The sequence below is a fragment of the Aythya ferina genome (assembly GCF_964211825.1).
Source record: "Aythya ferina genome assembly, chromosome: 3".
NCBI classification, from domain to species: domain Eukaryota; kingdom Metazoa; phylum Chordata; class Aves; order Anseriformes; family Anatidae; genus Aythya; species Aythya ferina.
Genome location: NC_140298.1, coordinates 88,434,624 through 88,451,862, shown reverse-complemented (window position 1 = coordinate 88,451,862; position 17,239 = coordinate 88,434,624). Strand labels below are relative to the sequence as shown.

Sequence of the window (17,239 nt, the reverse complement as noted above, 5' to 3'; positions counted from 1 at the left end):
TGATTTGCCGCTTCCACTGACCAACATCAGCTGGTTCCAGTAGAGCCCAGCTCTGCTTCCCTTCCTCTTACGGCTTTTATCAATACTCCCCTACATTGACTGAGTTTATACTAGGGACAGCAGAGCATCAAAAGCCTGCCTTGCATATTCATCAAAAACAAGGTGAAGTTTTTGATCATCTTTAGCTTGCATGGCAATTAATTCTACCAAAAAAATAAAAAGAAAGCTCGCTCTTGTGCAAATAATTACACCTTAATACAGAGAGCTCAGTTATACCCGAAGAGCAAAGCTGTCAGGCAAATCTCATTGCAGAGTTTTAGGAGGATTTTTTCAAGGATCTTGAACTCAGGCCACTGATAAGGATTGGGAGTTAAATTAATTGACTTGGTGTTGCTGTGGGAGAGTGTGCAGCAAACAGAAGACTGCTTTGACTTGCTTACAGTAACTGTGCCATTGAGGTGATGTGTTGGAGTTCCATGAAGTACTGCAGTGTATTTTTGGAGCTTCTTAAGGGTTATTGGCTGGGTATACCATATTGCTTGCAGTCGACACAAGAGGTGACAGAAGTGAGGCTGGCTGAAGCCTGATCACCTGGTGGTGGAGCACCAGGGTTGAACATATTTTCCGAGCCAACCAGAGATGTCGTAAGGCATTAGTCACTGCTATAAATGAGTTATTATCAGCAGGTAGGCTAAAAGAGCTCTCAAATTAGAAACTGAATTGAGTGATTGTTGGTATGGCACTCAAAAAAAAAAAAAAAAAAAAAAAAAAAGGCAGTGGCATCATTTTGAAGTGGCATCTTCCAAATGTTTCAAATACCTATCCAATTTCTGTTTTAGCTGGAGTCAACTCTCAAATAATTCTCATCCTTTAGCTTATCATTGGACAGTGGCTAGTTTCTAAGTGAGCTTGTTCAGGAAAGGAAGATTGAACAGCTCTTACGTACATTAACATCCAGCAAGAATCACGAGTTGGACAAAGATGGGGCATCTGGTTTGGGGCCCGGCTGTACTGTTATGCAGCTGAACGAGAAATAAAGGTTTTCTTCCCTGAATGAGTCATTTCCTATTTTTGTCATCAGTTCCTCGCAACCATCTCTCAGCTGCCCAGAGAGATGTGGTTTGAAGTCTCTGAGATAACTATACTCTAAGCTTTGGATGTGGTGGAGCAGATCTGTACTTTGCCAGGTTTGTACATTTTTCCCCTGATTAATGTCTTCTTTCACAGTTTCAGCTGATTGCTGGTTCCAGTTGTGATCTACAGGCAGACGGGATTCATGAAAAAAATTCAGCACCTTACATAGCTTCTTAGGGTGGTATGTGAGAGCTTAAACAGATCCTCACAGAACACATCTTTATATAAAAAAAAAAATAATTTTAGTTATCTCACAGTCGTAATTGGCAGTCATTTTAAGAAGGTGGTGAATTTTTGGCACTTGAGTTCACCAAAGTATTCCAGTACAAGAGTAGATTGCTAAGTGCTGAAGCCAGGGAGACCTGTTTCAATCAAGCAGTCTGAGTTCAGCATAACACGGGCCAGAGAAGTGCTTATCCCAGCTATTTTCAAAGAAAGACAGGAGACCTGGAGAACTGCAGGCTGCTATTACATCAAATACTGACTGTCATAAACTGATAAAGAAACATACATATCCTGGTTAGACACATTTATATAAATTTCTGAACAAAACAGATAAGCCTTTTTTTTTTTTCTTCTGTGAGGACACAGTTTTGTAAGGAAGTCAAACAGCATACCACACCGTTTTCTGGAAGCTAATGCTATGTGTATATCATCGTGATAACCGTACAATTTTATTAAAAAATAAATGTTAGATAACACTTCAACATTATCTTGGGAGTATGTTTTAAACAGGATACCAGAATGGTCAATTAACAACTGCGGAGAGTCTTACCAATCTACTACCAAGGTGATAGAAAGATGTGAAGGATTATTAAAAGATACGGGTAGACTAAAAGCCACTTTGATAAATGGAAGATGGGGGCAAAATAAAGAACATTGGTAAAACAAAACACCTGAGGTAATATAAGACAACTCATAGCAGATACTTAAACATACAAAGGTAGATTTTAGAAATGCAGAAAGGCAGCAACACAGCAGAAATATTTGGAAGTTGCAGTATTATTAACATGTTTGGACAGGGGTCTGGATGTGTTTGGATTTCAACATATATTTGGCAAGGGTCCGAAGCCAGACAGGTATGACGATGACTTGTTTGCAATAGATGGAGTTGAATGGTATTTTTATGGGGTTTGTTAACTTTTTGGCTTGTCTTTGAAAGGAACTGGGCATTTTCATAGAATATCTGACAGTAGTCAATTTTAATTCTCTTCTTTAGTTCAGTAGAGCCCCAGATTGCTAAACGCAAGCCTGATGTAGTGTCTGATTTATGAAGTTCTTCATGATTTTCATCTAGTGACTGCCATTGGAAATGATTATCTACGTGGAAACTCAAAAGTGGGATTGTGTATTTGCGTAGATCTGTTTATTGAAATGTGAAATTAAGTCACAGAGGATTAAGATTTCACATAGATCATGCTAGACATTACAGATCAGTGTAACTAGTAAGTTCACTAAAGCCAATGGAGTATCTTCCATTTTTTGTTGGGTTATGATTACAACCCTGATGACCTTAACTAAAGCCCTGTTTATTACAGTGTCTTGTGCTAGCGCTCTATAAAAGTTCACAGCCAAGGTAAGCCAAGAACAAATTAATAAAAGAATATCTTACCACCAGACAGTCTAGGAGGTCAGAGAAGCAGTGCCAGTGCAGTCCTTACTCCTATAAGATTTGCTCAGTTTCTTCCCAGACTGTCTTTTTAAAGAAGACATGAGAATGCAGCCAGTTTCTTGAGGGGAAATGAATCTAGCTGTGGGATGCAACGTGGTCTAAATAGCAGCTGGGCAGCAACCTCTGATTTATAGCCAGGGACCTGCATAACCCTCAGGGTGGGCTGAAACCAGCTGCCTGGGCACACTCAGCTTTCCTACAGCAGGGTGGGAATGCAGTGCTTCACCAAGTCAGCTGCCTGACACCCATCAAAAAATGGCATTTCCTTGCCAGAAATTCACACTGGGGTAGGTGATGCCATTCAGGTTTGCAGAAGGGCTTCTGGACTGCAGTCAGAAAGCCAGTCATCATCTCTGGGGCCTAGAAAGGGACTCTGCTCTCTGCAAGAACCACCAGGAGTCTGATTCGGGTACCCAAATATAGGTGTCCAATGTGATGGAGATCCCCTGGTGTACCCAGCTGCTGCTGCAGGAAGGCAGGGGAGCTCCGCGTGTCCTTTGGCAGAGCTGCCAGCCCCATGCAGATGTCCTAGTTACTCTAGACATCTAGGCACCGTGGGCCTACAGGGGGTGAACTGTGGCTGGCTGAAGTGCTTTTAAAGCTGCGTTGACTATTGACTAGAGCTCCATTGGTTCTAGTAAAGAGTTTAATAAGAAAGTTGCCTTCTCCTTGGTCTTTGAATGTCTAGCCAGCCCTTGGCTCTATAAGCAGTAGGGAATTATGAAAGGGCAGAAGGAGATCGGCAAGGAGGAGGCACTAATAAATCCTGTTCTGCTTTGCTTGAGTTAAAGGTCTGGACTTCCAGACAACATAAAGCAAGGGCAGCTACTATGAGTGCAGCCCAGCAGTGCCAACGTACTGATGTGGCACATTTGGCCCACCTCTGCCAGCTGGAAGAGAGGCGTGCCGTGCCCAACCAGTGGCACTTACTGTCACTAAACCAGTATTTCAGGATAGCCAACTCTGCTTCTTAACCGAGTTTTCAGATGTGACTTTGTGAATGTATGCAGTCAGGATGGTACAGCGGAGCTATTTCAAAGCTCTAATTGACGTCAAGCCTGATGTGACTCATGGACCGCATCGGAGCCCTACAAGTTTTTGTTGTTTTTTTTTTTTTTTTTTTTTAAAGTCCGTGATAAGTGATAGACATTTGTGCAGTTCTGTACTTTGCTTCCGGGAGGACAGTTGTGGATCTCACGCGGTTCACCAAGGATGATCTGAAGACACCTCCCATCACTGATCTCCGGCAGTCTCTGCAGCAGCAAGTCCCAGCCAGAGGCTGGCACGAGGCCACATAACACAAGTGGGACACGACTGCAGGCAGCAGCTCTGCCACCACCTGCCTTCCATCCTTTCCTATATCATGCTTCTCGTGTCATCCGTAGGAAGCCTATGTAAACAAATAAGCCGGTGAAGAAGTTCATCAGGGATGCAATTTTTAATTAGGTCACTGATGCTCTACAGGGCTGAGCTGCGTGGGGCAGGGTAATTTTCAGTGTCGGCCCTGCCTGGCACTCTTTGGTGGCACCTCAGCGATGTGACCCTTCCCCATCCCCACCGACCTCCGGGTTATTCGTGGCGGGGAGGCAGGAGGGAGCAGACTGCACAGCTAATGAATTCAACCGCTTTGGAGTGAAGAGGAGCAGCGAACAGCCCACAGTTTGTGACACAAAGCTGATTTAGGATGGGACTGAAGCATGCGACACCTCACAAATGTCAGCTTCACAGAAAACCCTGTAAGCAGTTGGCATACACAGATACACAGTTTCTGGAATTAATTTTTAAATTAAATTTTATTTTTTATTTTACTTAATGCCCCTGTTGTGTTCCTATCACAGGCTCCTTTAAATCACCGCAGGACAGCCTTCCCATAGCACTGTTAGGTACTTCTAGTGTGAAGAAGCCATGTTAGTGGAGCCTGTAAAAGCCCCCCACCCTTTCATCTCCTCAGTGCCACCAATGAAATATGTTCTTGTCACCTGAATAGAGCATGTAAGTTGGCAAGTTTAAAGAACTGTGATAGTACTGCAGGTGACACTGAAGAGCTAGCAAGGCATAGGGAAAATCTTCTCCTGAAAGGGAGGAGCTGAGTTATGCTTTGGCAAGTACTCCTAACTAATGTTCACTTTAGGAATCTGGTACAGTGATCAAAATATTCTGACTATAGTGAACATGTGCAGTATTCCAAAATTAGCTTGCTTTCCTTTGTAACAGCTCGAACCCACCTTGCATCTTGCAGCCTTTGATGTGCTTGGGAAAAACATCACTAATTCTTTCACATCAGGGCTTGACCAGGCTGAATGAACCAGTGGCATCCAAATGGGTTCCCTTCTGGCCAGAATAGAGAGATGAGTAAGTGAGCACATCACTGTCCTTTTGCATGTGGCAAAGTGAGCCAGCAAAGTATTGGTGGTAATGTGCTTAAAATACTTTGAGTGCTTTGTCCTAGTTTGGTACATCAGATCCAGGAGTTTGCTTGCAGCAGAATTTGGGAAAAACAAAACAACAACAGAAATACAGCTGAAAAAAACAACAACAACAAAAAAAAGGCATGGTATCACCATAATTACCAATAAAAACTGAACTAGCAGTGGATAAAGCTTTCAAATACATTGTCACCAAAAGGTCATTACAAAGCAAAGCACAAATTGTGAAACAGGCAAAAGAGCACGGTGAAGTTCAGAGCCAGCAGGCAGAGCTGAGGACAGACAGAGAAGGACTGATTGAGGCCAGGGATGGGAAGCAAGGAACAGCTTCCTTGCTGGGTAAATGCAGCTTATTCAGAAGACAGAAGGATCCTCACCAGGCAACTAAAAGCAACTAAAACAATATACCTTCTTCGTTATTGTACCAGCCTAAAAAAATCCCCATACTCATCCTACAGAAAAAAATGTATGGCTAACAAACCAGAGGAAATTTTTATTGTACTGAATTGGTGTAAAAAGGAGAATATATATATACTTTTTTTTTTTCTTTCTTTTTTTTTTTTTTTTTTCTCCAAGAGCATTAAAATGATGGCATTTTCTAGCTTGTGATGCTTTGTGGCAATGTTGCTTTGTAATGGAAGGCTATAGGTTAAGATCAGGAGATAATGTTAACATTGCAAGGAACACAATAAAAAAATGTGATACATGTTTGCATGCATTAATGGATTCTTCAAAGGAACCAGTATGAAAACAAAATAAAAATTGCCAGACATGCTTGAGCAGTAATTTTGAGTTTGTTGTATGTAAAAAAACATTCATTGTTCTGGATGTTTTTTTTAAGGGAGCTGGCTGCAACATTGACACAAGCAGTTCAATCTCATGCAGGTGTCTGCAGTTGCTAGGAATATAAGAGATGTCCTGCTTCTGCTCCAGATGAAAATGATTAATTTTTGCAATACATTTCCATTAAATTTGTCACCCTCTAACACCACTCATAGCTGTCCATAAGCTGTGAAAAAAAATCTGTAGGTCTGAGAGCATGCTAGAAAAAAACATAGCATCCCATTAGGACTAAAAAGACAGAGTAGGAACAACCCTTCTCAGCACCACTGTTCGAACATACACAGCAGTGGGACATGTGTCTGACAGCTTTGGTGTGTTCTTTCATTTACATTACAGAGGAGTGTTTGTGGCAGAAAGTCGGTGTGAGGAGTATTCATTATTCCTTTAAGGAGCCTGACAGTTCAGTATGTCAATATACCACAGGCTAGCAGTGCCATCAACCATCCGCCAAGATATAGATTAAACCCTGTTCCAGCATCAGTGTTTCTTGATGCAGTCACAAGATTTGATGGGATTGGAGCTCAGATCATGGGGTGAAAGTTAGTGATGGGTGATGTGTTTGTGAGGTGTTTTGAGACAGGAAGAAGATGTCAAGAACTAGATAAAACTTGCGAGAGAAACCACGATTAGCACACTGGGTATGAAGATGATGGAAAATGAGAAGTGATTCAATCTGACAAAAACAAACAAAAAACTACTTGAAAGGAGTCCTCAGGTACACCTCTGTCATTTGTCTCAGATACAGAAAGAAGTAGGCTTCTCATGCAGCATTGGACACCTACAGCAGGTGTGCTTCTGTCACTGGTTGCTCAGAGGTCCTTTAGAGTCAGTGGAGAAAAATTGGGACTTTTAGGTCATGATTCACTTAATCCTAACCCAGACATTTAAATAAGTCCTGAGGAAGTTCCTCTTTCTTTGTCTTCTCTATGAACTGTCGTAGATAGCCTCAATGTAAATGTCTACATGTGAGCAATCTGAAGTTACCCAAGAAGATATCTGTCTTGGGTACTTCTACACATTTCAGTTTTCTAGTCTGGGACCATTCTGATGACTGACTGCCTGGTGGGTGACTGGCCACATCAGCTCGTTCAAAGTACTCCTGCAAAACTCAGTCCTACAGGAGGGCAGCTCCAGGCTGCAGTGATGCTGTGCAGAAATCCCAATGCAACTTTCAGCACCCAGTTTGGCAGCAACAAAAGTAGCTGGAAGTCTCCTCAGAGTCTCTTATGGGGAATGAAGAAAACGGGACATTCTTTCAGCAAGAGAGCCAGAAATGTAGCTGAAGTTTGGTGCTTTGAGAGTGTGTCTATATTAGTGTTTTACTCTGGATCAAAAGAGTGCTTTTAAAGCTAACCTTCTGGTCCTTCCACCTGCTGGTTCTTACATTATGGTTCACACAGTCTCAAAGCACACGAACATATTTTTTTTAGATAACACAGCCTGGAAGATGAAGGCCAGGCATACACCTAATACATTCCAGATGCAATAGGTATTCAGTCTGTGGTAGCAGACAAGACAAGACAAGCCTAAAGAAGGAAAAATCCCTAAAATTTATATAGTGTGGGTACCGGGTCTTCAGCACTGACAGTTTTGCTCTACAGGTCTGCAGTCAGTTTTCTCTACCTGCTGATGTAACATAAAGTGAAGAAGTGAAGAAGGACCTAGAGGAGCCCCTTGTTCAATTACCCATTGGAGGAGTTTAGAAACAGCCAACAAATGGACTTCACATTTACTTTACATTACTTTTACAAAACAGAGTGGTGCTTAAACAAAGGAAACATCCATTAAATGTGGGCAGAAACAAGTCCTGCACAAGACCTGTAGTAGAGAATTTATTGAGAACGCAAAATGCCTGCTGATTACTGATTACTCTTCCAGGTCTCCAGAGTTAGTATATCTGTCTGAGATGGCTAGTAAATTCAAGATGCAGCTACCCGTGGGATTTTGTTTATAGCAGTACTGCTTCAGGACTTCATCCGATCATAAATTACGGTAAGCTAACCATGATATTGTTACCCACAGATTAATATGGCTGCGAAAGAACAACACAAGCTGCAAAGCAAAACAGGAAGACCGTTTCCAGCATTATTCACCTGAGTGCACCAGTTACTTCAGTAAGGAGTAATATTGCACACCCAACAATAATAAAGTATTGTCACCACTACCAGAATCCCAACACTTTAGGTTAAATCTGTGAATTACAAGATGGCAATAGAAGCTGATGAGAACCGCCACCAAACAGGGTTCTGCCAGAATGGCCTGAACCACACTGAAGTATGCTTAAAGACAGTCCTAAATTTCTGCTGGTTTTGCGTCAGACCTTTGGAAAAAGCAGCCCTGGCGTGGTACTTTGATGGCAGACTGCCTGAGAATACCATACTGTATGGTTTGGGTGTGTTTCCAATACCTTTTGCACCACAGATCCAAAATACAGCACCTTATAGACTGCTGTAAGGAAAGATAACTCCTTGCCAGCTAGACCCACGACTTTGTCCAAATTGTCCCACTGACCTTGCCAACTGGATGCCTCAGGGCAGATTCCTGTGTCATATCTCCTGCTAGTTGATTACCCTTAAGAGAAGACAAAATCATGTTCACAGCATGCAGTAGTAGGACAGCCCTGGTTGTGTAGAGATGCCTAAGAACCTGAGTGAGCAGTCCTTGCAACAAGGCTGTCAACATCTGTCCCAGAGGAGGAGGAGAAAGAGGTGGTGCCCTCCTTCACTCTCTTCACAAAGTGGCTCTGGGAGGAGAAGAGAGAGGTGTGATTGCTACCATCAATGAGATGGTTCTTCAGAGACAGGGAGGATATCAATGCAGGGGCCAAATACCAGGCTGGGCTCAAGGCCAGTGCTTTTATTGTTGGTTTCCCAGGGAAGGCAAAACAAAGTTATAACACAGAAAACAGCAAAAGCTGAAAGAAACCATTACAAGCCCTGAAACTGAATGTGCAACAAGAAAGTGAGCAAGTAGTGAAGCAGGTAAGGGAGCAAATATGTCAATATTGGGACCAGCAGCAGCAAGTACCAGCCTGCCAAGCACCAGCTGAACAGCTCTATCAGCTATAAATTCTAGTACATGCCAAGCAAATCTGTCTTTATCTTGAACCCCTTGAGGCATGTTGGGCAATAAAGGGGACCAATGGTGGGTTGGCTCCTGACAAGCATCCCCAAAGCTGTTTGCTCATTCCCCTCCTCCAGTAGGATGGAGGGAGAAAAGAGGAAGAAGAAAAGTGACATAGCTTGTGGTTTGAGATAAAGACAGCTTAATAGGTAAAGGAAGAGAAAACCTGAAGTGAAACTAGAGAAATTGCTCATCACCTCCTACAGGCAGACCGATGTCCAACCAGCCTCTGAACAAGGGCCACTTTGGAAGTCCCACCACCCCTTCTTCTCCCTCTACCCCAGTTTTTCTCCCTGAGCATGGTGCTATGCAGTATGGGACATCTCTCCCATCAGTTCATATCAGCTGTCCCAGCTGTGTCCCTTCACAGTTTCTTGCCCACCTGCAGCCTATTTGCTGTGGGGACTGGGTGGGAAAAGAGAAACCCTGACACTGTATAAAAAACTGCTCAGTGGGTAGCCACTGCTGTGCTACCAACACTGCTTTAGTCACAAATCCAAAACACAGCACCATATGGAGCCCTTGTGGGGAAACTCAGCTCCATCCCAGCCAGACCACCACACCTTGGAGCAACTGCTCTGAGTGATCATAACAAGAATGACTTCATATGACATCTAAGAGAGCCTTCTCTGCTTCACAAACCTTAAAGTTTTCCTCATGCAACGTATTTGCATACTTCTGAAGAAGTTACAAAACCCTTTACCCTTCCTGTATACAAATGGACACGCTGATTCTCTGGAAGAAAAAAAGCATACATATATATATATATATATATATATATATATACACACTTTGCATACCTTGCTCTTTAATAATTCCATTTAAAACAACTAGATTTGATATGTTGCTGTAGTTCTTTTTCTTAAGACTAGCAAACTGTTTCAACCCTTCATATGGTTAAAATGGAATTTTCCTGAGAATGCTACTCTGAATAAAATTTTAGCAAAGCTGCTACATAAAAAGTAGATGCCTTTTACTTAAAAAAAAAAAAAAAAAAAAAAAAAAAAAAAAGTATATTAGAACCAAGGTATCTTATCAGGTGTTTGTTCTGTAAAATTGGTGTATTATGGAAAAAAAAAAAAGCATGTAGAATAAGTTCAGTGCTACACTTTAAAATTCAAAATTTGTTACGCTGATTTTCTGAGATGTCAGGAAACCACCACAACGACTAAATGCAGTGTGCTACAAGGAACCACAACTTTTTTATTTTTGCATATGGTACATAAAATTAAAGAGACACAATTCAATACATGCCTTAATAGCTAATGTTCTTTAAAAACTGAAATTTAGAAATCGTGATCTTTGTTGAAAAGTATTCCTACTTCCACTCAAAAAAAAAAAAAAAAAAAAAAAAAGGCATTAATGCAATTACAGCTTCTCTGCATGGCAACAAACCAACACAGACAATTCTGGTCCTCTGTGGGTGTCTCTGCATATAACATGATTTCATACACTGATGTAATGCTGCTTCTCCGTTCGCTAACACTTCCCATTCATTTGCAAAGGAGGTGTACGCAAAAAAAAAAAATATATATATATATATATATCTTCTATTGTAAGCATTTATTTCCTCCAAGAATGGAGGAGGCTAGCAAAGCTAAGCATAAAAAAGAATAGAGAAAATCATACAGCTTAGATGCAAACAAAAAGTTACATCCTTCCCCATGCCTACCTTTTGTAGAGCAGCATCACTCTTGTTCTCCTTGCAAATGAACCTCTTTTGCTTGTATTAAAGCAACTTGCTTGTCCCAGTCAAGGACTTATTGTACATGCCCATGTACAAAGCCATAGCAAGCCAGAGCACAAACCAGAGAGTCTGGCAGCAGGGCTGGTCCCTGCCTCTCCAGCTGCTGGTGGGTTTGTCGTCAAGGCAAAACCTTTCCACCTGGGCTGACACCAGCACCCTGTGCAGAAAGCACACCGTGTCTGTGTGTTAGTGATGCCCACACCAGTGTCCCCTGATGGGCAGCTCCTGCTGTACCTGCTCCCTGCAAAGCTGAGTCTCTGGGTACAAAGTGCAGAGACGGCGCTCAGTTTTTGTGATGTGCATGACAAGACCTTAAAAATAAGAATACAGCAGTTACAGTGTTTAGATGTTAAGCATTTAAGTGTTTGCTTGCACTGTGTCTGCAAGCTCCAAGAGTCAGTGGGAAATCAAACCAACAGGCTCTATTGTGGTAGAGCTATATAATAGAGTATATATAATGACAACCTAATCAATACAGCTCAGAAAGCCTAAAATTGGATTGATTCACTGCAGAGTAGACACTTGATGGCCATCTAGCCGAGGCCCTCTGTGCTCACAGAAATGGGAGTACGCAGCACTAGCAAAATCTGTAGTCACCTGCACTAAGGCATCAGCCTCAAACTGGGTCCTACTCACCCGGCCAGTGAATTTTGTGACAACTATGCTCTATAAGACAAAAAAGTAACAAGCATCGTTGTCTAGGTTTTACTTTTATGGCAGTAAAATGGTCTGACAGATTGTGGTAACTGAAGCAGTGAGTTATTCACATAGAAAAACACATTGTAAATGGGTATCGCACAAGGAAAGTATGCTTTTCCTTACTTATTAGAAATGTTACAAAATGTTCCCCCTTTCCTTTTATGACAGCACAATGACAGTCTTGTGTTATGTCACATCTCTCCATTGACATGATCCAAAGTCATAAAACCTCAAAAATTCAAGTGAAGTTAGACAATTGCTAAGCTACAGCCAGCATCATCCTGACCCAGACTGAGTGCATTCCCCTATGCATCTATATCCATCTGCTCTTTTCCTTCTTCTATGCCAAGATTATCCATCATCTGGGGCAAGGGAATGCCTTTTATTTCGTGGCTGTTCAGGACTAAGGAATAGGTGCTACAAGAACACAAATCACCAGCAGCACGGTGTCTGTGATGATTTATGCGCCCCTGCTAGCTTGCCTCTTCTGCAGAAGACCTGAAATCCTTGCATACTTTTTATGAAGAGGCACGTTAACTTTCTTTTTTAACACTTGCACCCCCAGTAGCTGGCGAAAATGATTCAGGATAATGAATCTTTTAAGCGTTACTGCTGAGCATCACCATACCCAGCAGGAGCCTGGACCACTCATTATTTTCTCTAGATTAGGCACAGGTGGTGTCAGGTGCTCTTCTCAACCAAAACCAGTAAAGGTAAATTGGTGACAACCCAGTCTGTTTGGTGGAGAGATGAGCATGGAGTAAACCAGGGGACAAGTTTTATTCATGGGTGGAGCAGTTAGGCCAAGAAAAGGACCAGAAGAAGTGCTGGCACTTCCTTTGCAGGAGCTTTCTGCTGATATTTGGAAGTAATTACCTCAGTAATTCTGTGAGAGGGAATCTCAGAGACATAAGCTCGCAATAATGAAAGTGCAGTAGCTATGGTTACTGAGCAAATGGAGAGAAAGCAGAGCTGAACTGCAGCTCTGGGCACTGTACACAATTTTAACACCAAAAGCCTAGTTTTAGCTCTCCAAAACACAGCTACGAGAACAGCCACCCACGGTCCCCATTACAGTGTGTGTCTGTATATATATCTGTGTGTGTGTTTATGTGCACATGTGTGTACATGTATATATCTGTCTGCAGATATATATATATATCTACAGTAGGATGAGGGGAAGACAAAGAGAACAGGGAAAGGTGTCAGCTTGTAGACAGACCATCACACAGCTATGGAGTTCGTCAGATACTTGGAGGAAACAATCCTGTGTGTTCAGTCAGACACCCAAGGCCAACACCCTGGGACTTTCCCCAGGAAACTTCTGCTGCCAAGAAGAGGAAAGGTTGTCTTTGTCTTCCTTTTCCCTGGAGGATTTCTAAAGAGACACAAGTAGCTCACTGTAAGGCAACTCTGTCTGCACGGCAGGCTTAGTGCAACCCTTCCAGGAAATCTCACGTCAACCTGAAGGCTAACGAGTGTAAGTCCTGCTAAAGCACAGCAACAAGGTGGAACTTGGCAAGCGCCACAAAGCCCCTTGAGAAAATGGGTATTTAAGCAACTAATCCGCATTGAACTTCACATAAAATTGCTTCAAGTGGCCGTTGACCTAACCAGCTGGTGGCTTTGCAGTGTGGTGGGAACAGCGTGGTGTGCTGTAGCCCTGCCCACGCGGTGGGTGTTGCAGTGGATTTACCTGCTGCGTGCTTTCCCAAGCCCTTCACACCCACATTCAACAGCAGCCTGGCCACATCCACCCCCAGGCATGGATTTGGGACTGGTTACATCTGCATAGCTGTGTTCACACCTTCACTGGCAGTGTCTTAAAGCTGTACCTATGCTGCCCAGACAGCGCGCTGTCCCGAGCATCCACGAGCATGTCCCATTCCCCAGTTTGTACCTACAAATCTATTCCTCAAAAGGAAAAAAAAAAAAAAAAAAAAAAAAAAAGTCTGTGTGTTTTCATCCACCTGTTTCCAAGATATGGCAGAAATTAGTCTTCTATTTTATTTTATTTTTTTTGTTCTATAAACTCCTTCTAGACAGGCCTGGAGATACCTGCGCTGTACAACTGACTCTAGTCAAAACACATTTGCCTCGTGGGCAAAATTGACGTAGTTTTAATAGTTACTTTAAAGATATAACACTTGTATTGCTTTGATCATGAAGATAAAACATTATATATTTAGTTTTAGGGCAGTAGGTTTCCGGAGAAGACTTCTGGTTCTACCTTCATTCAGCACCATACAGTCTGAACTCAATTTAATACAATCAAAATTATGGGAATTCAATCCCAATTTCTTTCCAACAATTAAAAGAATACTTATTTTATTCACATCAGTATACAGACCCCCTGCACACATACAGAAAGTAATTTTTTTTCTATGTTATAAGTAATAATAAATCAAATTGAAGATTTAAGAACAGAATCCAGAGTAAGTTAAAAAAAAAAAAAAACACACTTCCTATGGCCACTGGTAAGGAGCTTCATCTTAACCACTAGAGCCCAGGAAAAATGAATCACAGAAACCCTCTCATCTTGAGAAATTTATGCATCCTATAATCCCCAAAGGGAACAATTGCATCTGATAAAAATCTTTAGACCAAAATTAGAAAGTAACAATAAAGCTGACAGAACTGCCTGAAATACATATTTTAGCAGAATGTTATTAGAAAGTCAGCATAAAGTGCCTCTTAATCATACTCATCATGTATCTATTGGCAGTAAATCCAAGCAACTCCGGTTTTATATACCCCTGTAGACTTTATTTTATTGCCTACTTGCTTAGTAAATTTAAACTAGGTATATGGGCACAGCGTCTAGAGTGTCACCTGGAAAAGGTAACTTTCTATCACTCATTACAAGCCTGCTTTAAAACATCCAGTGCTTGGAGCCAAAGCCATGAGTTTGCAAAGCCCAAATTGCTGGTCAAACCATTAAAAACATCCATCATCAGAGTATTTTTTAATCTCAGTGCAGTCATCCTAATAACTCTGCCTTGAAGTTCACCCAGACGTTTTAACCAGTGGCAGTCCAGAGAGGAATTAATAAACCTCCAATCCTCATCATGCCCACTTTTCATTTCAGCGGAGTATCTTTGAATATGAGCTAAACAGAAGGCCCATGCATACTACCAGGCAATGATGTTGCAGTACAGTGTGTAAAAATCAGAGTGAACTAATCAAATGGTGATTGATGTGCTATACAAGGGCTAATTACAGTCAAATTCTAGGAATTATATCTTTGTTAACTTCCACGTTATTTTCCAGGAGAGGCAGCCAAAAAAAGCCTACTACAGGGTACCAGTTGGCATACAAGTTGTAAGTAAGATGCTTTGCAAATATATTTAGTACATTAAACTTTTCAGTTACTAGCAATTCAAGCAAATGCTTTAGGAGTTAAGAATCTCTAAATCCCATAATCTGAATCTTCAGTTCCCCCAGGAAAAGACTGATAAACCTGGACTTCTCCCAGTCCCACTGGCTAAGGCATGAATAGCATTAATGTTGCCAGAGCAGGACGTGAGGAAACATGCAACACTTTCCATCAGGCACCGTGAAGTCCCACGTCAGATGTCACAAGAGTTTCCAAGCTGTTGCACAGTGCTTTAGCAGACAAAAGGAGAAATCAATTCAGTGTTTAAAAATTAAACACTCAAGCTCCCATTGTAATTAGTACTAAAACAGGATGGAGAATTTAAATAAAGTTCGACAATAGGCTTTTACACCGCACACAGTGCATTATTTTTAAAAGACAGTTATTATTTCAGATGTTCAGAAACTTCTGACAAGGGACTAATTCATAACACCGGATTACTGGCCTTAGCAAAATGGACACTATTGTCTCTTAAAGCCTAAATTATTGTGAAATCTCAGATGCATTATGTTGTCTGCCTTCAACTATATTTAACACCGCTTTATTTTTTAAAAATACAGCTTTGAAAGTGAGATGACAAGAACTAGATTTATTTGGTCTAAAGGGATAAGAATTAAAGGAAACAGCAAGATAACTGTATAAATATTCACACACAAAATAATGAAAGGAAGAGAAATATTTCCAATGGGAATAGTTGTAATAGTGTAAAGGGCTAAAGCAGAATCAGTTTAAGCTCTGTATTAGGAAAAAGTGGTTTTGAAGACACCAAGGATGGCTGGACAGAAAGGAAACTTTGTGACTGCTTTTTTAAGTGAATCAATTGATTCTTCTCCTTCCCTCCCTCCTAGGCAGCTAAAGAGAGGGGTTTTTTATTTCTTTCAGGCCTAATTGGTTGGGTTTTTCCGTCTGATTTTCAGAGTCGGAGAAAAAGAGAAATAGATGGCCTTTGTGTCTGTTCATGAGTCACGAAAATTACCAGGAATGTTGAAAGACCACAGGATTAGAAAGTCTCGGGAGCTTCTGTCCTCCAGTTTCACCCACTTCAAGGATGCCAACAGAGGAGACGTCTTAGCTTCTAGCTAACTCGCAGAAGGGCATGCAGGAAGGTCATGAAAACACCGTGGTACTCACCAACGTACCTGGGCAGTGCAGGACACTGTCAACCTACCTGGGAGAAGGCACACAGTACCCTGCACTTCAGGTGTGTTAAGGTGCTATTGTAGAGGAGGTTTTGAGAAAACAGATAAACACAGGACATGACTGTCAGTTCAGTCACCAGGTGACGGGGAGGTGTTTGAGAGGAGATGATACTCTAAGGAATTAAGTTCTAGCTTATGTAGAAACATCTGCAGTTAGCCCTCACAGCATTTATTTGCATTTTGTGAGATGACCAGGACTTTGCCCACATATATGACTAAAAATAATTGTGTTATTCTCTCATAAGAGCAATACAGTAAAAATCAGCTACGTTATTAACCTCTGGAAAAGCAAAGTCCTTCCTCTCCCTAATACATACACTGCAGGAGCATAGTGCCCCTGCTTTGGCAGTTGTAGATAAGTAATGCTGAAAAAGGCCCTGAAATGGACTGCAAGCACAAAAGGTGGGCTTCTCTGCTTAGACGAAGCCATAATGCCCATTCAGCTCCCTCCAAAATGCAAGAGATCAATGCTGCCCTGTAAAAAACAGAGCGAGACCCTCCATGCACTTCCCACTGAAGCGTATAAAAAATTCTCCAACTCACAGAAAACAAAAAATATCTCCTGTTTGATGGAAAGAAATAAAAACTATATAAATAAAAAGTAAAAGCACTTTAAGCTAGAGACTAGTCCTTGAGCTTCAAAGTATGTTTCTGACAGATAAAATTCACATATTTGTTTTTGCCTGAATAAGATATTACTGGAAGGTCTGTGGAAAAAAAGAATAAAATACTGTATACATTGATTGTTTGAGTTTTTCTGTCTCCTGTCTCTCAGAAAGGTTGAGAAGATTGAAGTGTGAATTGAAGAAAAAAAAAGAAAAAAAAAAAAAAAGAAAGCAAGAGGGAAGATCTGGGGAAAATAAAAGAAAATATGTAAAGGAAAAAGAAACAGACTGCAACTCCATGAAAATGTGTCTCCTAACATGAGTCCTCTGCCATTGTTTTGTTATATTGGTGTTAGTTTTATTTATTTTTTATTAATATGTATATCTGTAAAAAAAAAAAAAAAAGTTATGTTGA

General features: G+C 41.3%; 1 long non-coding RNA gene across 7 annotated transcripts in view; it reads right to left on the bottom strand.

Moving 5' to 3' along the window:
* Positions 1–2,476: 2,476 nt before the first annotated feature.
* The window catches only part of LOC311434224, a 65,122-nt gene continuing 50,359 nt past the window's right edge, over positions 2,477–17,239 (bottom strand). For 6 of the 7 annotated variants that reach the window (XR_014691325.1, XR_014691326.1, XR_014691327.1 and 3 more), the window contains 2 exons: positions 5,032–5,137; positions 2,477–4,196 (listed from right to left, as the gene is read on the bottom strand). This is a non-coding gene — a long non-coding RNA (uncharacterized lncRNA). Of the gene's footprint in view, positions 4,541–5,031; positions 5,138–17,239 lie in introns of all 7 variants that reach the window. The other variant, XR_014691331.1, reaches the window with a different exon arrangement.